Below are 24730 nucleotides of genomic sequence, written 5' to 3' on the forward strand. Positions count from 1 at the left end.
CAATTGCCGAGTCATTGCTACCGGTGGAAATGCTTGTCATGACTAAGGAATCAAGTAGATCTCGTGTCTCTGCCTGTACATCACCAAATGGGTCCTCTGTGACGAAAAAACCAAGAGGGCCCACATGGCAAGGTGTTTCTCCTGGGAAAGTTTCCCGTGGAGCAGCATTATTTTTAGCTGTGACAAAAGATTTAAATAGATGTATTTTACGGACTGCTTTAAACAGGTCAATCTTGAAATCTACTATATCAAATTGCTCTGATATACAGAAATTCAATCCCTTAGACAAGCCTGATAGATGTGCCTCATCCAAGACACGTGGGGTTAAATTAACCACAGTTATTTTGTTGGTCTTCACGAGACTTGTCGTCTTTTTTTGGCATTTCCTTCTGCCATTTCTCCTACCCCCTCGACGCGTCCTGCGTCTAAAGGGGACAAACAGGGAACAAGTGTTTGTTGAGGTGGCACCAGATTTGTGGACGTACAGGGGTCCTCCGTAGCACTTGAGTCAGAGTCTGTGGTGAGATAATCTCTCTTATTTTTATTCTTTTTGAAAAAGGGCTTATTCCGCATTTGTCCTTTACTTTGGTTCCATTTATTACGGAATGTACGATTGCCGTCTGACGCGCCACCTTTGTTCCAGGTGAAAATCTTGCCTGATTCAAAATCGACTTTGTCTCTTATGAATTTGTCTCTTTTCCTCTCTTTTATTTCATTCTGCAGGATCACCAATTTTGTGTCTAGTTTTTTGTCCACTGCTGTCCATTGAATTTCAGACAGCCTGGTCTTTAACTCTTCTTTTGTCTTAATAAATTCAACTTTAGTGGCCTCATAATTAATAATGTTTTGTTTCAAAACTAGACGTAATAATTCTTGGGAGCAATGCAGTAGGATTTTCTCCCACTCTTTAATAAAAGCTTCGTTGTCTTTATATTGAGCCATCTCTTTTGTGACCCGCAGTCCATATAGGACTTCAACGAATTATTCGTCCAGAATAAGTTTACTTCTCTTTCAGCGGCCATAAAAAGTTTGTGTTCTAGCGTTTTTGTGCTTAGAGAAAAAACGTTGTCGTGCAGTTCACATTCTGAGAAGTAAGAATCCACATTCTCCCTCCCCTGCTAGAAGTCCATGTGATAAAGACGCAGCCTCCGACTCCATGTTATGGAGTTAGAATGGGTGAGTAATCACTCCACTATTAATCACAGCCTGGTGCAATGGGATAGTGTCAGCTGCGAACAACGGCCGTTTCGTACTCTGCGGCACTTCAACGGGTCCTAGCACTGACCGGATCCGGGAAGTATTTTATAGACCCACCTGGGTCACCAACTCCTCCCCCAACATACTCAAAATACGAACAAAATTGCATTTAAAAACAAATAGAGAAATTTAAAAACAAGCTCTATGAACAAAATATAAGACAAAGATAAGAATTACAGACCAACCATAGATTTCTTACAAAAAAACGGACATATCAACTTTTTCATTTAAGCCAAATGGTCCTGCAAAAAAATTTGTGTTCAGCTTCAAATTTGGCCCACTTGACAGTCACATCAGAACAGTAATCCATAAAAATTGGCAGATTTTGCGACAGGACCGGATCCGGTCAGTGCTAGGACCCGTTGAAGTGCCTCAGAGCACGAAACGGCCGTTGTCCGCAGCTGACACTATCCCTCCCTGCTTTTTGCTTTTAAGAATGTCCCAATAAAGTGATGTTGAACTCCACTGGGGTAAGTGCGCTTCCATTTCTGTTTTTTTTCCGTTGGATTCTGCACTATTTTTCTGGATGCGGCACCCCCGCACCTACATTGTGGAGGAGACGCATAGCCATCGCAACCGTCAGGTGCTACATTGGTAAAAATCCATTACCTTGGGCTAACTAAGAACAGCAGTGCGGATGTTGATTTTCTTTTTCTTTGGTGGATTTTACAAATTGACTTTCTTTCATTCACTACCAGCACGCTGAAACGGTTCATACCCACCCATTGCACCAAGCTGTGATTAATAGTGGAGTGATTACTCACCCATTCTAACTCCATAACATGGAGTCGGAGGCTGCGTCTTTATCACATGGACTTCTAGCAGGGAGGGAGAATGTGGATTCTTACTTCTCAGAATGTGAACTGCACGACAACGTTTTTTCTCTAAGCACAAAAACGCTAGAACACAAACTTTTTATGGCCGCTGAAAGAGAAGTAAACTTATTCTGGACGAATAATTCGTTGAAGTCCTATATGGAGTGCGGCCGTGTGCCACGGGGACTGCGGGTCACAAAAGAGATGGCTCAATATAAAGACAACGAAGCTTTTATTAAAGAGTGGGAGAAAATCCTACTGCATTGCTCCCAAGAATTATTACGTCTAGTTTTGAAACAAAACATTATTAATTATGAGGCCACTAAAGTTGAATTTATTAAGACAAAAGAAGAGTTAAAGACCAGGCTGTCTGAAATTCAATGGACAGCAGTGGACAAAAAACTAGACACAAAATTGGTGATCCTGCAGAATGAAATAAAAGAGAGGAAAAGAGACAAATTCATAAGAGACAAAGTCGATTTTGAATCAGGCAAGATTTTCACCTGGAACAAAGGTGGTGCGTCAGACGGCAATCGTACATTCCGTAATAAATGGAACCAAAGTAAAGGACAAATGCGGAATAAGCCCTTTTTCAAAAAGAATAAAAATAAGAGAGATTATCTCACCACAGACTCTGACTCAAGTGCTACGGAGGACCCCTGTACGTCCACAAATCTGGTGCCACCTCAACAAACACTTGTTCCCTGTTTGTCCCCTTTAGACGCAGGACGCGTCGAGGGGGTAGGAGAAATGGCAGAAGGAAATGCTAAAAAAAGACGACAAGTCTCGTGAAGACCAACGAAATAACTGTGGTTAATTTAACCCCACGTGTCTTGGATGAGGCACATCTATCAGTCTTGTCTAAGGGATTGAATTTCTGTATATCAGAGCAATTTGATATAGTAGATTTCAAGATTGACCTGTTTAAAGCAGTCCGTAAAATACATCTATTTAAATCTTTTGTCACAGCTAAAAATAATGCTGCTCCACGGGAAACTTTCCCAGGAGAAACACCTTGCCATGTGGGCCCTCTTGGTTTTTTCGTCACAGAGGACCCATTTGGTGATGTACAGGCAGAGACACGAGATCTACTTGATTCCTTAGGCATGACAAGCATTTCCACCGGTAGTAATGACTCGGCAATTGTACCCTTCACAGGAGGGGTCAAATCAACTTACATGCCCCCAGTCTCCCCAGGTAACCTGGTGGATGTCTTTCAATTACAGGTCCTAAAAGATATAGAGGCTTTAATACACAAACCGCCGATAGATAATTTGGGGTTATATGAAAAACGTGCCCTAGCAGAAATACGGGGCTGGTCTGATGTGATTGTCCGTGGGGCAGATAAAGGGGGAAACGTAGTTTTGTTGACCAGAGATTATTATAGAACAGAAGCAATTAGGCAATTATCAGATGAAAAAACATATCTGAAGTTGAAAGGGGATCCCACCACTAAATTTAAGAATTCTTTACGCTCCTTATTGAGATGCTATGTGGAAAAAAGGGTATTCTCTTCCAAACAAGCTGAAAAGCTACTCCCTGAATTCCCAAGAAGACCACATTGGTATCACATACCTAAATTACACAAGTCGGCGGAGGCCCCCCCCGGCCGTCCCATCGTGTCGGGGGTGGGTTCTCTGACCGAGCCTCTTTCTTCCTATGTCGATTGGCTGCTGCGTCCACTTCTGCGGGATATCCCTTCTTATATTAAAGATACGGGGGATTTCTTAAAAATATTAAAAGATTTTGAATGGCACGAAACGTACGCCTTGACTTCAATTGATATCGAAAGTCTATATACAAGAATCCCTCAAGAATTAGGGGTGGACACGGTCAAACGTATTCTGGAAAATACATCTACAGGAAAGGATACTGTAGAGTTTATTTGTGAGGGACTTTCTTTCATTTTGAAGCACAACGCTTTCCAATTTGATGGCCAGTGGTACCTGCAGACGGAGGGTACCGCGATGGGTACCCCCGTCGCATGTACCCTGGCCAACCTCTTCCTTGCCAGGTTTGAGGAGTATATTTACTCCTCAAATAACCCTTTTGTTCGACATTCAAGCTATATGCTAGATATGTCGATGACATATTCATGGTGTGGGATGGGCACCAGGATGCATTCACAGAATTTGTGAGGTACCTGGGGACATCCAACACCATGAATATGGGGTTTACCTCGCAATTCGGAGGAACTAATTTGTTTTTTTTGGATGTAAAATTATACATTAATGAAAGAGGCATATCTACAGAGGTATATCGAAAACCTACTGCATCAAACTCATTATTGCATTACAATAGTGCTCATCCCTCATATATGAAACGGTCTTTACCGTACAGTCAATTTCTTAGGGTAAAAAGACTCAATAGTGATCCAATGGGGTGTATGCAGCAGTCAATTGATTTAGCTAACAGATTCAAGAAGCGTGGGTATCCCCCTGAGGTCTTAAGCACTGCATATAATAAAGCGGTTGCTGAAAACAGTTTTACTACCCCACAAAAAAAGTGTGAAAAAAAGTGTGAGAAAAAATTTGTGTTCAGCTTCAAATTTGGCCCACTTGACAGTCACATCAGAACAGTAATCCGTAAAAATTGGCAGATTTTGCGACAGGACACTGATTTAAAGGAAGTAGTGGACAAGGGACCTCTATTTGCCAGCCGCCGTAGCAAAAATATTAGGGACAGTATAGTCCGCAACCGTTTTGTAACAGACAAAAATAATTGGCTCACAGATAGTATCCCAAAAGGAAACTTTAAGTGTGGGGGTTGTAATTTTTGCAGGTATCATTACATCGGGAGTAGGGTTAGAGTGGGGCATATCCAACATACAGTGCAGGATTTTACATCCTGCAGGACCACCCATGTAGTATACGTCATCTTTTGTACATGCAGGAACTTCTACATTGGTAAGACAATCCGCCCTCTATTTGTTCGGATTAGGGAGCACTTTAATTCTGTAAAAACAGGAAAGGGGGCCCCAAGATTAATTGATCATGTCCGTACTCACCATGGGAGTGATGTCCAGATGCTCAGATTTGCCGGTCTCAAACACGTCTCCCTACCTGAGGGGGGAGGGGATTTGAATCGCCTTCTACTGTGCAGAGAGGCTAGATGGATTCTGCGCACTGATGCAGCAGGACCATTTGGCTTAAATGAAAAAGTTGATATGTCCGTTTTTTTGTAAGAAATCTATGGTTGGTCTGTAATTCTTATCTTTGTCTTATATTTTGTTCATAGAGCTTGTTTTTAAATTTCTCTATTTGTTTTTAAATGCAATTTTGTTCGTATTTTGAGTATGTTGGGGGAGGAGTTGGTGACCCAGGTGGGTCTATAAAATACTCCCCGGATCCGGTCAGTGCTAGGACCCGTTGAAGTGCCGCAGAGCACGAAACGGCCGTTGTCCGCAGCTGACACTATCCCTCCCTGCTTTTCGCTTTTAAGAATGTCCCAATAAAGTGATGTTGAACTCCACTGGGGTAAGTGCGCTTCCATTTCTGTTTTTTTTCCGTTGGAATCTCCTTTGGCAGGCCTGTGTGGGAGAAAATATGGACTAGCTTCCGTACAATACTCCAGACGAAGGAGTTTCTCAGTAGTACCGCCTCCGGGTACCATGTAGCGTAGTCCATTACCACCAGGATATATTGATGACCCCTAGTGGACTTAAGGGCCCGACCAGGACTCGCTCTTGGGTTTTATCTATGCCTAGATGCCCCCCCAAGATATGAGTATGGGCCAGATCCAGTACCGTACGTTTATAGGGTTCTGGGACTAACAGCTGCTCTAATACGTCCCTTTGCTGTTTAGTGACCCAATATAGCAGCTCCTCATTGACTACAAAGTACCTGGTGTCAAATCCTGCATCTGGGCAGTCCCAAAATTTCCACCAGAAACCTCCAGTTCACAAATTTCAGCCTCATTGGTCACCATCTTGTCCTCGTCACCAGCTAGGACACTCAATGGGTTTCCTTAGGGTTGAGCTGCTTCCTGTCTGAGTGACTTGGCAGCCCTGCTTTTCCTCACAAGTCCCAAAACAGGATGAAGTCCCACCCGATTATCACAGGATGTAGCAAGTCTCTGACTACTCTGACCTCATGGGACTCCGCACCATGGCTCGTTTTAATCAGCACTCTGGCAACAGGGTAGTCTTTGTCGTCCCCCTGGATATAGCGAACGCCCACAGGTTTCCCTGGGATTCTGCACACACGTCGCTCTGCTCCATACACCTCGTACACACACAGCTCCAATCCGTACACCTCATACACACACAGCTCTGCTCCATACACCCCGTACACTTGCGGCTCTGCTCCATACACCCCACACACATGCGGCTCCGCTTCGTACACACTCGGCTCCGCTCCGTACATCTCGCACACACACGGCTACATTCCGTACAACTTGTACACAAGTGGCTCCGTATACTTTGCACACATGCGGCTCCGCTCCGTACACCTCGTACACACACGGCTCCGTACACTTTGCACACATGCAGCTCCACTCAGTACACCCCGTACACACATGGCTCCGCTCTGTGCACCTCGTACACACATGGCTGCGTTCTGTACACCCCATACACATGTGGCTCTGCTCCATACACCTCGTACACACACGGCTCCGCTCCATACACCTCGTACACAAGTGGCTCCGCTCCGAACACCTTGTACACACACGGCTCCGTATACCTTCACACACATGCAGCTCTGCTCCATACACCTCGTACACACACGGCTCCGCTCCGTACACCTCGTAGACACGCGGCTCCGCTCCATACACACACGGCTCTGCTACATCCACACTGTAAACCCCTCCTGACCCCACACATAAACTTCCCCTAATCCAGCACCATGACAACCAGCACAGCAGAGTCCTGCATACACTGAGGCCCCTGATCATGTGACCCCTGACTCCTCCCCTCCTGTGACCTCATCACAGGTCCTGTGCGCACAGAGCAGCCATATATGTGGAGTGCGGCTCTGCAGGTGGAGGTAGGTGCTGGAGATTCCCCATTACTGAGCTGGGGGGACGTTAACCCGTTCAGCACTGAGACTCTTTCTGTGTTTCTGTTCTGTTTCCTGTAATAGATACATACGACCCAACTATGGGAGACAGGAAGTGAGGGAATGGATTGTTCTCCTAGTACAGGGCCCCTTTCCTGGCCCCACACAGTGTAATGCTCCCACTTGCAGGGTCGGCTCCAGGTTTTCGTGGCCCCGGGAGAGTCTCAGTAGCCTCTTTAACACTCACCACAATTCATGATGCACAGACACGGCAGAGAAACATAGGTACAGTACAAGGCCAAAGATTTCACTTCTTACATTACATGAGTGATATCTATTGTAAATTCTATAATAGGTCAGACACTGGACGGTACAGTCCTCCATACAGAATCATGGGCACCTTGGACCACTGAGCAACAGTCCAGTTCTTTTTCTCCTTGGCCCATGTAAGACTTCTGGCATCATCTGTAGGTCATGAGTGGCTGGACACAAGGAATGTGACACTATAGCCCATGTCCTGGATACGTCTGTGTGTGGTGGCTCTTGAAGCGATGACTCCGGCAGCAGTCCACTCCTTGTGAATCTCCCCCAAATTTTTCAATGGCTTTTTCTTAACAATCCTTTCAAGGTTGCAGTAATCCCGGTTGCTTGTGCATTTTTTTTCTACCACAATTTTTCTTTTCACTCAATTTTCCATTAATATGCTTGGATACAGTGCGCGGGGTCTGGGTGAAAATGTGTAAATAGGTAAAGGAAAGATCTATATCTTGGTACCGTGTTAGCCAGTGGATAGGGACCAGAGTAGTCTTGAAAGCTTGCACTTTGTTACCATCTTTTCAGTTAGTTATTAAACTGTATCAACCACTGAGGACTCTCAATCCTAAATATTTTTGTAAGTGGGTAAGTAACTGGCTTAGTGATAGAAAGCAGAGGGTGGTTATAAATGGTATATTCTCTAACTGGTTCGCTGTGACCAGTGGGGTACCGCAGGGGTCGGTATTGGGACCTGTTCTCTTCAACATATTCATTAATGATCTGGTAGAAGGTTTACACAGTAAAATATCGATATTTGCAGATACAAAACTATGTAAAGCAGTCAATACAAGAGAAGATAGTATTCTGCTACAGCTGGATCTGAATAAGTTGGAAACGTTGCCGAAAGGTGGCAGATGCGGTTTAACAATGATACATGTAAGGTTATACACATGGGAAGAAGGAATCAATATCACCATTACACACTGAACGGGAAATCAGCGGGTAAATCTGACATGGAGAAGGGCTTGGGGATCCTAGTTAATGATAAACTTACCTGGAGCAGCCAGTGCCAGGCAGCTCCTGCCAAGGCAAACAGGATCATTTGGTGCTTTAGGGCTCATTTCCACTTGCGAGAAACACGTCCATGTCTCGCATGTGAAAACCAAGCTGTGGCGCCGGCACTTTGGAGCGGAGCGTGCAGCTCCATGTGTTCCTATGTGGCCGCACGCTCCGCTCTGCAGTGCCGGCGCCACAGCTTGGTTTTCACATGCGAGACATGGACGTGTTTCTCGCAAGTGGAAATGAGCCCTTAAAAGAAGTCTGGATACACATTATGAGAGCATTATACTGCCTCTGTACAAATCTGTGGTTAGACTGCACATGGAGTACTGTATACAGTTTTGGGCACCGGTGCACAGGAAGGATATAATGGAACTAAAGTGAGTATAAAGGAGGGCAACAAAATTAATAAATGTGATGGGGGAACTACAATACCCAGATAGATTAGCGAAATTAGGATTAGTTAGTCTAGAAAAAGAAGAATGAGGTGCCATCTAATAACCATGTAGAAGTATACTGTATAAGGGGATAATACAAATATCTGTCCCATGATCTGTTTATACCAAGGAATGTGACGCTGACAAGGGGGCATTCTCTGAGTCTGGAGGAGAGAAGGTTTTTCCACCAACATAGAAGAGGATTCTTTACTGTTAGGGCAGTGAGATTCTGGAATTCCTTACCTGAGGAGGTGGTGATGGCGAACTCAGTCGGGGGGTTCAAGAGAGGCCTGGATGTCTTCCTGGAGCGTAACAATATTGTATCTTACAGTTATTAGGATCTTCAGAAGGACGTAGATCTGGGGATTTTTTTGACGGAATATAGGCTGAACTGGATGGACAAATGTCTTTTTTTGTCCTTGCTATGTTACTATGTATGATACAGCACTCTGTACAGCGAGATTCATGGATCCAGGGTGTTGATAAAAATCTTTAATTCGGCTTTATTTGGAAAAATTCTTTTTAAAATGGTACAACATCAATTAGGACGTCTCAGACAACGTTGCTAATATAAAATAGGGGAGATGTATAAGAAGAACGATATGCGTTTTGAACAATAAAGTTCTCGAACACTGGTCACATGGCAGAATGCCCCACTGAAAATTTAAATATACTCCTACTTATGGTAATTAATGAAATAGAACACACATGAGAAAATCATGGCAATGCAAATTAAAAACACACAGAAGCTGCACAAGAAATACTTCAAAAGACATCACAGAGATATGGGTGGGTTAGAGTGTTGCAAATACCGCACTGAACAATTTATATCAAAAGCATACTTGAACAAATAGTGAATATAAATATCCAAACCAACGAGTCTGCTACAATTAAACTCTTATGAGTGTAACTAGATATAAGATTATCACATCTCATATGTGAAAGCATGTCTATGCTATAACATTTTTTTTTTTGCAAACCATGCTGACATTGCTTTCTATCTATAGACACACTTAAAGGGAACCTGTCACCCCGTTTTTTCCGTATGAGATAAAAATACTGTTAAATAGGGCCTGAGCTGTGCATTGCAATAGTGTATTTTGTGGACCCCGATTCCCCACCTATGCTGCCGAAATATGTTACCAAAGTCGCCGTTTTCGCCTGTCAATCAGGCTGGTCTGGTCAGATGGGCGTGGTGTCTTCCCCCAGATCTTGCTTAGTTTTCCGTTGGTGGCGTAGTGGTTTGCGCATGCCCAAGGTCCCAAATCCACTGCACAGGGGAGTGAAAAGAGCGCGATGTGCGGTATTTCATTGGTGATCGGTGGGCGCCGCCATCTTCCTTTGGCCGCGCGTGCGCAGATGGAGCGCTCTGCTGGCCGCGGCTTCAGGAAAATGGCCGCGGGATGCCGCGCGTGCGCAGATGGAGATCGCGGCGGCCATTTTCCTGAAGCAGAGTTCGCATCTCGGCTTCAGGAAAATGGCCGCCGCGATCTCCATCTGCGCACGTGCGGCATCCCGCGGCCATTTTCCTGAAGCCGCGGCCAGCAGAGCGCCGCTTCTGCGCACGCGCGGCCAAAGGAAGATGGCCGTGCCCACCGATCACCAATGAAATACCGCACATCGCGCTCTTTTCACTCCCCTGTGAAGTGGATTTGGGACCTTGGGCATGCGCAAACCACTACGCCACCAACGGAAAACTAAGCAAGATCTGGGGGAAGACACCACGCCCATCTGACCAGACCAGCCTGATTGACAGGCGAAAACGGCTACTTTGGTAACGTATTTCGGCAGCATAGGTGGGGAATCGGGGTCCACAAAATACACTATTGCAATGCACAGCTCAGGCCCTATTTAACAGTATTTTTATCTCATATGGAAAAAACGGGGTGACAGGTTCCCTTTAAAGGGAATCTGTCATCCTTTTTTTCAATTTGAGATAAAAATATGGTTCAGTTGTGCCTGAGCTCTGCTTTACAGCAGTACCTTTCATATCCCCCGATTGCTGAGAAAATACCTTTGTAATCTTTCTGTTTTCGTATGTAAATTACCCCGATCTGGTCTGATGGGCGGGGCCTATTCGCCGGCCCTTCCCCCTCTCCACGGCGTTCTCGACGTAACGAGATCTGTGAATAGCACAGATCCCGTACAGCTTCTGCACGTGCGCATTGAATTGGCGTCTAGCGCCTGCGCAGTATGCTTGGCCCAACTGTTGTCAAAGTATAAAATCACTATTGCGCATGCGCACTCATTTTTTATTATTTTCTATGCCCCCTTGCATGGCAAGACTTCCGGGGCACAGAACATAATGTAAAATGGCACATGCGCAATAATGATTTTTATGCTTTGCCCACTGTGGGGCAAAACATACTGCACACACTCGAGAGGCCACTTCAATGCGCAGGTTCAGATAAACAATGGCAACTCAGGACAGAAGATAAATTAATGCGTAGCACAAGGCAGGAGGTGGGGAGAAATGGTGAATAGGACCCGCCCATCGGACTGGACCGGGGTAATTTGCATATGAAAACGGAGAGATTACTCAGGTATTTTCTCAGCAAAGGTAGGGAATCGGGGGATATGAAAGGTACTGCTGTAAAGCAGAGCTCAGGCACAATTGAACCATATTTTTATTTCAAATCCAAAAAAAAAGGGGTGACAGATTCCCTTTTAGTATATAGTAAGCTGACACATCTGTAATTATAGAGAGTGTGTTTATATAAATAAGACTGCTGTTAGGGTATGTGCACACGTTGCGGATTGGCCGCTGCGGATTTGCAGCAGTTGTCCATCAGGTTTACAGTACCATATAAACCTACTAGATGGTGGCCCGATTCTAACACATCGGGTATTCTAGAATATGTATGTATGTATATAGCACAGGCCATGTAGTATATAGCAGATAAATACTACGTGGCCTGTGCTATATACTATGTGGCTGCTATGTACATACATACATATTCTAGAATACCCCATGCGTTAATACAGGCCACGCAGTATATAACACAGCCCACGTACTATATAACACAGCCCACGCAGTATATCGCAGCCACGCAGTATATAACACAGGCGACGTAGTATACAACACTGCCCACGTAATATATAGCACAGCCCACGCAGTATACAGTATAACACAGCCCACATAGTATATAGCAGTTTGGGCACCATATCCCTGTTAAAAAAAATATTTAAAATAAAAAATAGTTACCGTATATACTCACCCGCCGGGATCCAGTGAAGCTGTGCCGAGACGCGCGTGGCTGCCGCCATCTTCCGTTCCCAGGATGCATTGCGAAATTACCCAGATGACTTAACGGTCTCGCGAGACCGCTAAGTCTTCTGGGTAATTTTGCAATGCATCTCTGGGAACGGAAGATGGCGGAGGCCGCGCGCATCTTGGCAGACTACGGAAGGTGAGAATAGCAGGTTTTTTGTTTTTTTATTATTTTTAACATTACATATTTTTAATATTGATGCTGCTTAGGCAGCATCAATAGTAAAAAGATGGGGACACACAGGGTTAATAGCAGCGTTAACGGAGTGCGTTACCCGTGGCATAACATGGTCTGTTAACGCTGGCATTAACCCTGTGTGAGCACTGACTGGGGGGGACTCGGGAGTATGGAGCGGGCGCCGGGCACTGACTGGACAGAAGTAGGGAGGGACTAATCGGACTATGCCCATCGCTGATTGGTCGCGGCAGCCAGGACAGGCAGCTGGCAAAACCAATCAGCGACGCGGGATTTCCGGGACAGACAGACAGACGGAAGTACCCTTTAGACAATTATATAGTAGATGGAAAACCAAATCTGCAGTGCCCATGGTGCTGAAAAAAACGTGCGGAAACGCTGCGTTGTATTTTCCGCAGCATGTCAATTCTTTGTGCAGCGTTTTACACCTGCTCTTTTATAGGAATCCGCGGGTGGTAAAACGCAGGTGAAATCTGCCCAAAAAACGCTGAAAATCCGCGGTAAATCCATAGGTATAATGCAGTGCGTTTTACCTTCGGATTTAAAAAAAAATAATAAAAAATCCGCACAAGAATCCACAACATGGGCACGTAGCCTTATAAACCATGGATGAAGATATGTCAATGGTGATCATCCACTATGGCAGTAACACATCGTATGAACTAATAATGTAACATGGTTTCTCGCCTGAGATTCAGACCCAAAGGAAAATGTGTATTTAGAGAAAAGATCCAAAATGCTTCTTTATTACGAAGTGCACCTGTATGGTCACCGCCTCTGATATGTTTGGTGCATGTTCAATTGCATATGCCCGTGTTTTAAGTGAAAGATCGTTCCTGTGTGCCTGACTATCGCAGCCAAGCGAGTGTTCCCTAAACCCGGTAGTGAGCGCTATCTTACAATATAAACACACTCTCTATAATTACAGATGTGTCAGCTTACATAGTCTTTATAATATATTCACTACTATATACTTAATTGTGTGTATAGATAGAAAGCAAAGTCAGCATGGTTTGCAAAAAAATGTGCTTTGTTTTTTTTTTTCATTGACATGCTTTTAAATATGAGATGTGATAATAATCTTATATCTAGTTACACTCATAAGAGTTTAATTGTAGCAGACTCGTTGGTTTGGATATTTATATTCACTATTTGTTCAAGTATGCTTTTGATATAAATTGTTCAGTGTGGTATTTGCAAGACCCATCCATATCTCTGTAATGTCTTTTAAAGTACGGTATTTCTTTGTGCAGCTTGTGTGTTTTTAATTTGCATTGCTATGATTTCCTCATGTGTGTTCTATTTCATTAATTAAGTAGGAGTGTATTTAAATTTTCAGTGGGGCATTCTGCCATGTGACCAATGTTCAAGAATTTTATTGTTCGAAATGCGTATGGTTCTTCTTATACATCACCCCTATTTTATATTTGCAACGTTGTCCTAATTGATGTTGTACCATTTTAAAAAGAATTTTTCCAAATAAAGCCGAATGAAAGATTTTTATCAACACCCTGGTGTGTGAGCTGGATCCTTTTTCTGAAACAGACTTTAGGAAGCCTTTGAGTGTCTTTTTTTTGTTCATTATTATAATTTACTGAGATAATGACTTTTGGGTTTTCATTGGCTGTAAGCCATAATCATCAACATTAAAATAAATAAACACTTAAAATAGATCACTCTGTTTGTAACAACTATATAATACGGAGTGTCCGTAAAGTCATGGTGCACTTTTGGTGCCCTTTCTCTGGCCCAATCATATCAGACCTGTTCATGAGTAGAGATAACAAGAATCAATCAAACAACACAAACTCATTTAGGCTATGTGCACACGTAGCAGAATTGCCGCGGAAATTTCCGCAGCAATTCTGCGTCTCCTGCCGCGGGTATATCGCATGCAGAATTTGCATGCATATACCCGCAGAAAACTAGCGTTTTGCAAGCATAATTAGCTTGCAGAATGCTAGCGTTTCCCAAGCGATCTGTAGCATCGCTTGGAAAACTGTTTGACAGGTTGGTCACACTTGTCAAACATAGTGTTTGACAAGTGTGACCAACTTTTTACTATAGATGCAGCCTATGCAGCATCTATAGTAAAAGGTAGAATGTTAAAAATAATAAAAAAAATAAAAAAAAAGGTTATACTCACCTCAGCGGCTTCCGTTCCTAATGCTGTGTGTTCAGGACCTTCCATTGACGTAGCGGTCACGTGACCCGCGGTCATGTGACCGTGACGTCATCGCAGGTCCTTCACACACACCACAGAAGCCGTTGAGGAGGTCGGGCCGCCCGAAGGTGAGTATATCGCTATTTTTTATTTTAATTCTTTTTTTTTTTACCACTTATATGGTGCCCAGTCCGTGGAGGAGAGTCTCCTCTCCTCCACCCTGGGTACCAACCGCACTTGATCTGCTTACTTCCCGCATGGTGTGCACAGCCCCGTGCGGGAAGTAAGCAGATCAATGCACTCCTATGGGTGCAGAATCGCCGCGATTCCGCAATTTTAATGAACATGCTGCGTTTTTTTCTGCATTGCGATTCCGCTCAGGAAAAAAATGCAGCATGTGCACAAAAAATGCGGATTGCATTCTGTTACATAGGATGCTTAATGTTAGCGTTTTTTTCGTGGTTTTATAGCGTTTTTATAGCGAAAAAACGCAAAAAATCTGCTACGTGTGCACACAGCCTTAAGCTGTAGCTGAGCCCCCAGTCAGATTAAACCCTGATAAACTGAGCTCTGATTAATGCACTGCCATGTCTGTGACATCATGCAACCACAAGCTTATGCCACCAGTGTGGTTTTCCTTGCCAGTCGAGATGTGGATGGTACAGAGGAAAGTTCAGTGTGTTCTGTGAGATCGACAATGATACAAGATTTTTGCAGAAGATTGAGGCGACCTTCCATATCTGTGGACATGTTCATCACCATAACGTCCGAATATGGGCTGCTGAACATCCTCATGCCTATGTTGAGTACGAACGTATCACCCCTAAAGTAAACATGTGGTGTGACCTGATGCATGATAAGCTGTTAAGCCCATTTTTTTTCGTGGAGCACTCTGTGACGACAAACACGTATCTTGACATGTTGGAATTTTATGCAGTGCCACAATTTCCAGAAGGTGTCATCTTCTCCACACTATGCCACCATTGTTCGTGAGTTTCTGGATAGAACATTTCCCCCGGAGGTGGATAGGCAGGGATTGCAAGCCCTGGCCACCACGATCCCCGGATTTGACGCCCTTAGACTTTTACTTTTGGGGTTATTTGAAGCAACATGTGTACATTGAATGTATCAATGACATTAATCACTTAAAAGAGAGAATCACGGACTTTATTCATTCTGTTACACCAGACGTCCTTACCCGTGTGTGACAAGAACTTCACTATCGTTTGTAGGGCAATAAATGGAGCCCACATCGAACTGCACTGAATATGTATGAAACTGGGAGAGTTTTTCTTTGATTTGGAGCAGATTTCACATAGTCTGTTTTTCTATCGTCTTTTGTTGCTTTCCAGTGACTGGCAAAAGTGCACCATGACTTTACGGACACACTGTGTATGAATTTCATGTTTTGTATTGAAGAACTGAAGTAAATTAACTTTTTGATGATATTCTAATTTAGTGAGAAGCACTTGTAGGATGGGCTCCATATATTGTTCCATACAGTGTAAGTCCCATATAATGCTCTATACAGTATAATGAGTCCCATATATTGCTCCATATACAATGGGCCCCATATGATGTTCCAGTATATGATGTGCTCCATATATGATGCTCCAGTGTATGATGGGCCCCAAATATGATGCTCTAGTGTTTGATGAGCCCCATATATGATGCTCCAGTGTGTGATGGGCCCCATATATAATGCTCCAGTGTTTGATGAGCCCCATATATGATGCTCCAGTGTATGATGGCCCCATATATGATGCGCCAGTGTGTGATGGTCCCCATATATTGCTACATACACAAAAAAAATGAAATGCTTGCCTCTTCTCGCTGGCTACTGCTCTGCTCCGGACTCCTCGGCATCTTCCGGCTCTCTGCACTGTTCAGGCAGAGGACGCACAGACTTGACGTCGTCATGCCCTCTGACCTGAAGGTCAGAGCGGGGAGAGGTAAGTATTGCAAGTGCCGAGGCCCTGAGCAAGCGGAGGGGCCTACTTGCGGGTATCCACAATGGCAAGTGAGCCCCCCACCTGCTCAGGGCTCCAGCACTTGCCCGGGTGCTGATGCCGGCTATTCTTCCCACAATACCGTCATGCCCCTCACACAATATGTTCTTACAATACTGCCATCTCCTCCCCACAGTATAATGTTCTCACAGTACTGTGATCCCCGCACACGTAGTATTATATTCTCACAGTTATAATATAAATACTCTAAACAAAAATACTTTATTTGATTAAAAGGACCAAAAAATAAGATCCACACCAAAAAGTGACCAAAATAATACACAGAAAATGTGCTAAAAAAACCCAGTAAAACCGTTGGGGTAGACTAGAAGTGCCTGGATGTGCCACCTAAGCTATCACCTACCTGGCTGTGGAGGTTGACACCCTAGGGGGGAACGTATTGGTGCCCCTGGTCCACGATGACTATCACTAGGGGCCATGATATACCTTGCAGCCACTAGGGAAACCCTCTACCTAGATCCTAGAGAGACCCCTACCAGCAGACATAGACCAATCTGTACTAAGGAGACTGTAGACTCCCAACCCTTAAAAATAAGATTTGAACATATGTGGCACATAAGATAAGAGAAGCCTTTTTTGACCAGACCAACCACTTGATATTGGTAAAGATAAAAAAACACATCAAAGAGCAATAGAACAAAAATCCTCTCACAAGTTTTGTTATTGTCTATTGATACTGCTAGGTTTTAGATCCGACATAGCATTCTAATACACTCTTATATTCATATATGCACAGGGGGAGTGCGCAACTCCATTTCCCTCCCTGCAGAAAAGGGTTAAGCTAGTCAGCCCAAGATTGCCTTCACATAGATATGCAGAGGATTTTGCAAATCAATACTCAATAGGAAATCATGTGTGGTGTTATGATCTGGTGGCCTAGGAGCAGCATGAGACGTACTCTGGAGAAGGTGGTACCTGTACTGACCGCAGACCCTGAACTTAACACCACAACTAGAAGTAGCCGTGGGATGTACCTTCCAATCCTAGACACCTCGACACAGCCGGAGGACTAAATACCCCTATAGATAGAAACGGGAAAACTATCTTGCCTCAGAGAAAATCCCCAAAGGATAGACAGCCCCCCACGATTATTGACTGTGAGAGGAGAGGGAAATAACATACGCAGACTGAAAACAGGATATAGCAAAGGAGGCCACTCTAGCTAAATAGAAAGGATAGGACAGAGCACTATGCGGTCAGTATTAAAACACTAGAAAATATCCACCACAGAAAATACAAAATCTCCACATCTAACTAAAGATATGGAGGGTATATCTGCATCTCCAGAGATTCCAGCTTGGCTGAATAAATCCTTACACAGGCAAAGCTGGACAAGAAAAAAAAACATAGAAATGTACTGAACTATAAGGCCCACAGCATGTGGACTGCAAAAACAAAGCCAGAACAGGACAGCAAGCAGGAGAAACCAGGCAGGGATGTGAATCCTCCAAAAAAACAATCGACAACTGGCACTAACTAAAGGATCCAGCAAGACTAAATAGCCCAGTCAGAATTGCAATAAGTGGACGCACCTGATGAATGCTGCGATCCAAAGACAGCAGCACTACCACTTATAACCACCGGAGGGAGCCCAAGAGCAGAATTCACAACAGTGTGGACAAAATCAATACTCATCTTATCCCTGATCAATTTTCTGTCACCGCAGCCATATGACAGTTAACACCTCAACGTGTTTCGCCTTATTAGGCTCATCAGGAGGCCCGATATCCAGATATAATGTGTCCCGATACAGGGACACATTACACCTGTACCTGTGAACGGGTAATCGCAATAACGTAATAATCTGTCCCTGGTCAGATGGGCGCAGGGTCGTATTATTATGACAAATATCAGAAAGGGGTTAACCGAAATGCTTTAGAATATAGGTATGGTCGTTTATTTAAAAAAAAAAACTGACTTCCAACACTTTTTCACATACTATTTTTTGATCACAACTGTGACAGAGTCACTGGGGAGATATGTTTCACCACACCTAATGACATCAGTGTTATAAAATCCAGAGTTGTATTTCCTCCAGCACAGTAAGTGTTGCGAGGGCTAAGTTATGTTATGGGCTGGTTTTTAAGGGGCCATTCATAGAGCGGGTGGGAGAGTGCCCCCCATATCTCCCGCTACAGAGCTAGCACCATGGTGTGCTGAGAGGACCTTGGTGAGGTCACAGTCATGTGATCAGTCAAGTAGTGGAGGAGTCACATGGTCCGGGCTTAAATGACCGGACGAGAGAGCTTTCAGTGTGTGGGCCTGGAGAAGGAGCACTGCAGGAGAGTGCTCCATGGACTAGAGAAGCTGAGCTGTGTGTGTTCTGTCAGCCGTGAGCAGGAGGAACCCCGCTCATAGATGGACTGTTTGTTCTGCCACCATTTTGTTTTGTTTCCTGTTTTGCCCAGTGGGCTGTGTTTTCTTTACTACCCCCCCCCCCTTTTTTCACAGTATAAATCTTATAGAAAGCGTCCTACTTCAATTATTTGATCACCGAAAAAGAGACACTATTTTAAGATGGAGACAATAACTAATAAAACTTAACATTTAATTCATTTGAGTAAAACATTCTATAACATTCACGATCTAAAACTCATATGGCTGCTGAAAAAGTTACAGGGTGCACAGTCTCCCTACCAAACCTCTATCTGTGCCCTACCTGGCAGCAGAGGTTGGCACCCTATTGAACCTGCGCAATGGCGCCCCTGCTCCACGTAGTCTGATCCTAACTGACCCTAATGGGCCCTATAGTGTAGAAGATAGATACTTAACCATCCAGCAGACCATACATAACAGACAGACATAGAACTGTCACTAAAAAGGTGCTTGACAAAAGATATTGCACTTTAATAGGCCTAAACAAAAAAGGGGGGAAAAAATACTAATATACAGGCTAGTGCACTAGTGTGTTAGTGAATCAGACACACTAGAAAATGCAATGCACTATTAATCAAGACCTCTAATAGTTTTTTTGATGGCGGGTTTTCTATCTGGCACTATAGATAGGGAAACATGGGCAGCAGATGCTCTTGATGCCTTTTCTGAGGTGGAGGAGGGGAGCAATACGAATAACACTGATTTAAGAAGTTTATTTAATAGTCTCACTACAGCCTATAAGGATAATATTCGGTCCTGGTGGGAAACTAAATCGCTGGAAAACTACATAAAGAATAAGATAGTGCCTAAAGGACTCAGAATTTCTATTACACCAGCAAAAAGAGCGAGAACGGTGGAGCTCTTGAATAAATGGGAATCTGAACTCACAGAAAGTTCTCTAAGGTTTATGACAATCTTATTAGAGGAGGAGAAAAAAACTCTTGAGATATCCTCCAAAAAACTAACGGGTTTAATTGAAGAAGTACTTAAGTTGAAAACACATACTGATTTTGGGAGGAGAGAAGCTAGTTTACAAACGACAATAGAGAACTTTCAAATTGAGATTAAGACCAGGAAACATAAACAGTTTTCCCGGGATATTCAGGAATTCAGGGATAAAAGAGTGTATACCTTTTTGCAGGAAGGTCGTGATATTCAACCTTCAAGAGATTTTTCATCATCTGATATTGACTCATCAGACACAGATAGAGGGGCCCCCGGTTTTTTGGAAGGGAGAGGTATTTTTGGAGGAGCAAGGAGGAAAAATAATAGACAGAGATGGGTAAGACAGGAACGCAGAGACTATATGACAACAAGAAATGGCTACAAAAGGCAGCTATCACCCTCGGGAGCCTCCTCCTCCTCCTCTTTGTCTTTTTTAGAAAAGAAATTAACGACAGGGGTGGATCCCCCGAAAGGGAAGGAAGATCCAATAAAAGGCAAACGGTGATGGATAAAAATAAAATTATTAATCTGTCGTCCTATCCCCTCAGTGATGTTGAATTGAATGTATTATCCAGGGGTCTCTCATTTGTGCCCACTAATAAATATGATGAGTTTAATTGGGTAAAAGATCTTAATCTTTTTATAAGAAAAGTGAGGTGGAAAAAGTTCTTTAAAACCCACAATCAAGAGGCATGTAAATCTTTGGGCATAAGTGAGGAGGATTTACCAAACGTTAGAATCCTTACTGAAATGCTGAGGGAAAATGAGAGACCTATGGAACTAGGACCATTTACAGACTTGAAACCGAAGAGCAGAAAGATGCCTCCTCAGGATGGCCATGATATTATTGATATATTTCAGAAATTAGTGGTAGAGGACCTTGAGAAAATTGGCACCATGGGCAAAGGGCAGCATTCAAATCTCTCAGCAGAGGAGAGAAAAGTATTGGATGGTCTTGCTGTAAATAAAAATTGTATATTTAAACCCTCAGATAAGGGAGGTAATTTGGTGGTGTTGGATCTTAACCAATACCAGAAGATGTGTGATGACATCCTTAAGGACACACTAACGTACAAACCATTGAGGAAGGACCCTACTGGGGATTTTGCGGATTCCCTTAAAACTCTGTTGGTAGAAATAAGGGATGAAGGCCTGATATCCAAGAATGAATATGATTTTATGTTGCCTGTGTTCCCAGTGGTGCCGGTTTTCTATTCCTTGCCTAAAGTGCACAAGGGCCTTAAACCCTTGAAAGGTCGTCCAATTGTGGCTGGGATCGATTCAGTCACCCAAAATACAAGCATTTATATAGATAAAGTGTTGAGATCTTTTGTTACCTCATTGCCTTCATATATAAGGGATTCCTCTGATCTCCTTCTCAAACTGGAGGATGTAGTCCTTACGGACGATGTGTCGTTTGCCTCCATAGATGTGGAGTCGTTGTATAGTAACATACCGCATGAAAGGGGACTACAGGGAGTCAATTATTTTCTGCGTTCAAGGGGAACACAATTATTTCAACATAATCGGTGTATTCTAAGACTCCTTGAGTTTGTGTTGAGACACAACTATTTTGCGTTTGGAGGCGGGTTCTTCCACCAGCTCAGGGGCACAGCAATGGGGAGCCCCTGTGCCCCCACGTATGCTAATTTGTTCCTGGGCTGGTGGGAGGACCAGTCGGTATTTGGAGAGGACGAGGCCCATTGGTGGAAGCCCCAGATATTATTCTGGGGCAGGTATATAGATGACGTGATATTGTGGTCTGATCGAACATCATTCTCTAGGTTTGTGGAGGAATTAAATGTAAATGAAATTGGTTTAAAGTTGACCTATGAGTTCAGACATGATTTTATGAATTTTCTTGATTTGAAGATCTCGAGGAGTAGTGTTGGTCGTATAGTAACCGAAACCTTCCACAAACCTACAGCAACGAACAATCTGTTGCGTTGGGAGAGTCACCACCCAAACAGTTTAAAAAGAGGTATACCAAAAGGGCAGTGCTTACGTACTAGGAGAAACTGTTCAACTGATTCAAGCTTTTTTCACCAAGCAAGGGATCTGAGAGACAAATTTGTGGACAGGGGGTATCCCTTGAGGGTACTTAATGAGGCCTTTAAAAACTCTAAAGAAAAAGAAAGATCGTCACTGCTTGTTAAGAGGATGAAGGAGGAGGATAAAGGTGATCTTAGAATCATAGGTACATTCGATGATCAGGCCTATCGAGTTAGAGAGACAATCAAAAAGTATTGGAGTATTTTGAAAATGGACCCCGACCTCTGTGACGTTATCCCTGCTGTCCCCTCTATCACTTATAGAAGGGGGAGGTCCATTAGAGACCAAATTGTACATAGTGCCTTTTTTCCACCAAAAAAACCCTTAACATGGTTGGAAAGGAGGGAGAATGGCACGTTTAAATGTGGGAAATGCAAGTTTTGCAAGTATGTCTCTAGGAGCAGTACATTTGTAAGCTCCACCACAAAAAAGGTGTATGAGATGAGACATTTTGCTAATTGCAAAACTGAAGGAGTGATTTACCTCTTTAAATGTGGTTGCCCCATAGACTATGTGGGTAAAACTAAACGAGAATTCCGTAGAAGAATAGGGGAACACATTGGGGATGTCATAAATGGTAGGGATACCCCAGTCTCTAACCATATGAGGAATGTGCATGGGGGTGACCTGACATGTTGTAGTTTTTCTGTGATTGAGGTGGTTTCCCCACCAGTGAGGGGTGGAGACTGGGATAGGCTTATTCTCCAAAAAGAAGCAAAGTGGATTTATCGTATGAAAAGTATAAAACCCAGGGATCTAAATGACCAGTTGCATTTTGGTTGCTTCATTTAGATACGCTGTCTTGATTCCCTATGAGGTGCCAGGTAGATATGTAAGCCCGTAGATCCATTGGTCCAAGATAGGATTAGGTCAATATTAATATTATATATAGTATATGGTATGGTTACCTTCTTTAACACGATCTATTGGGAACAAAAGTTAGTAAGTGAGAGCTTCTTGTGCTATTTACCTTTAATTGACTTGAAATAGTGCCCTACGTAACTGTTAGTAATGTGCATGCGCCAAATGGAACGCATTTGCAATTCATTACAGGGGGTGGAGCGCAATAAATAACATATACTGAGCAGGCGCGGTTTGGTGATTACTGCGCATGCGTTAGGTGGAACGCATAGCACGACTTCTGTTTATTGGCGCATGACGATTGTTGTCATGTCTGTGGGACGGCATGCAATGATGAACGTTATCCGGAAATCTCCTCTTTTTTGGCGGCACTTATGAGATGCATGAGAATATAAGGTACGCTAACTACACTTACTACGAGACTGATTTAGTCCGGCAGGGACAGGATGGACATTGTTTCTCCACTGCAATAGAGGGCGCGGCCCGTATTATTTCCCTTGTTACAGCCAGATAAGTGTATTGTGTTCTTACAAATGAGCTTTTCTATATAAGAAGTATGTCTCCTGATGAACCTATACAGGGGAAACGCGTCGAGAATATAACATACTTGTATATATGAACAGAATAGTATCAGTTTATTTATGTCACTTTATTTTGGTGGATTTTCACTTTGTTGCACTATTCTTGCACTTTATTGTTGTTTTTTCTTCCACCACTGCCTGCCTCGTTATACACTAGGGAGAGTTTGGGACAGTCGACTAGAGCGGGGGCGCCATTTGCGCAGGAACCTAGGGTGCCTACCTCCGCAGGCAGGTAGGGTGAAGGTAGGTTAATGATAGGGGTACAGGCTTACCTATTAGAGGTCTTGATTAATAGTGCATTGCATTTTCTAGTGTGTCTGATTCACTAACACACAAGTGCACTAGCCTGTATATTAGTATTTTTTCCCCCCTTTTTTTGTTTAGGCCTATTAAAGTGCAATATCTTTTGTCAAGCACCTTTTTAGTGACAGTTCTATGTCTGTCTGTTATGTATGGTCTGCTGGATGGTTAAGTATCTATCTTCTACACTATAGGGCCCATTAGGGTCAGTTAGGATCAGACTACGTGGAGCAGGGGCGCCATTGCGCAGGTTCAATAGGGTGCCAACCTCTGCTGCCAGGTAGGGCACAGATAGAGGTTTGGTAGGGAGACTGTGCACCCTGTAACTTTTTCAGCAGCCATATGAGTTTTAGATCGTGAATGTTATAGAATGTTTTACTCAAATGAATTAAATGTTAAGTTTTATTAGTTATTGTCTCCATCTTAAAATAGTGTCTCTACCCCCCCCCCCCCCCCTTGGCTTATGCTGCCTGTTATAAACCAAAGGAAGTTCTTAAAGCTGCAGTGTACCCATGTCTACCTCCGTGTGCAGCCGAGAAAGCCACTCTACCACAGAACATAGAGAGTATTTAATTGTTTACAATGCCATAGCTTACTATCTTCTAGCATAACCTCTTGCTTTAATTACAGCATCACACCAATCGAGCATTGAAGGCCCACGGGTATTCAAGACATCTTGAGGGATCTTGCTCCTTTCCATTTACTAATCTGCGAACAATTTATCTTTATTGCTGTGGGTGCGAGTCCCAGTTCGTCACCATAACTCATCACAACTCATCACTATAGGATTTAAATCAGGTGATTGGCTTGACCATAGCAACAGGCGAATGAATGTCTTTCTTTGCTAACCAATATTTTACTAAATTGGATATGTGAGTAGGATCATGGTCTTGCTGGAATTTCCAGCCCTTGCCTACTTTGGTTTTTCCATGTGGCAGCATTACATTCTCCAGTATATCCTTGTACTTATTATCTTTTTTATTTCCATCAATTCTATGCAGAGTCAATGGCAAATGCAGAAAAGCAGCCTGAAGCCATGGCATTGCCACTACCTTGCTTCACTTTAGGTGTTTAGTGCCTTACATCATTACATTTATATACAGTGCCTTGCAAAAGTATTCGGCCCCCTGGAACTTT

The 24730-nt window shown here is 43.5% G+C and overlaps 1 protein-coding gene across 2 annotated transcripts in view; it reads left to right on the forward strand.

Moving 5' to 3' along the window:
• The first annotated feature begins 7011 nt into the window (after positions 1 to 7011).
• LOC143766312 (uncharacterized) overlaps positions 7012 to 24730 on the forward strand; it is a 53659-nt gene continuing 35940 nt past the window's right edge. Inside the window, exon 1 of one of the 2 annotated variants that reach the window (XM_077253895.1) lies at positions 7012 to 7054. The gene's annotated coding sequence lies outside the window, so the exon portion shown is untranslated. The remainder of the gene's footprint in view (positions 7055 to 24730) is intronic. The other variant, XM_077253894.1, reaches the window with a different exon arrangement.

The sequence above is a fragment of the Ranitomeya variabilis genome, chromosome 4, assembly GCF_051348905.1.
Source record: "Ranitomeya variabilis isolate aRanVar5 chromosome 4, aRanVar5.hap1, whole genome shotgun sequence".
Classification (NCBI taxonomy): domain Eukaryota; kingdom Metazoa; phylum Chordata; class Amphibia; order Anura; family Dendrobatidae; genus Ranitomeya; species Ranitomeya variabilis.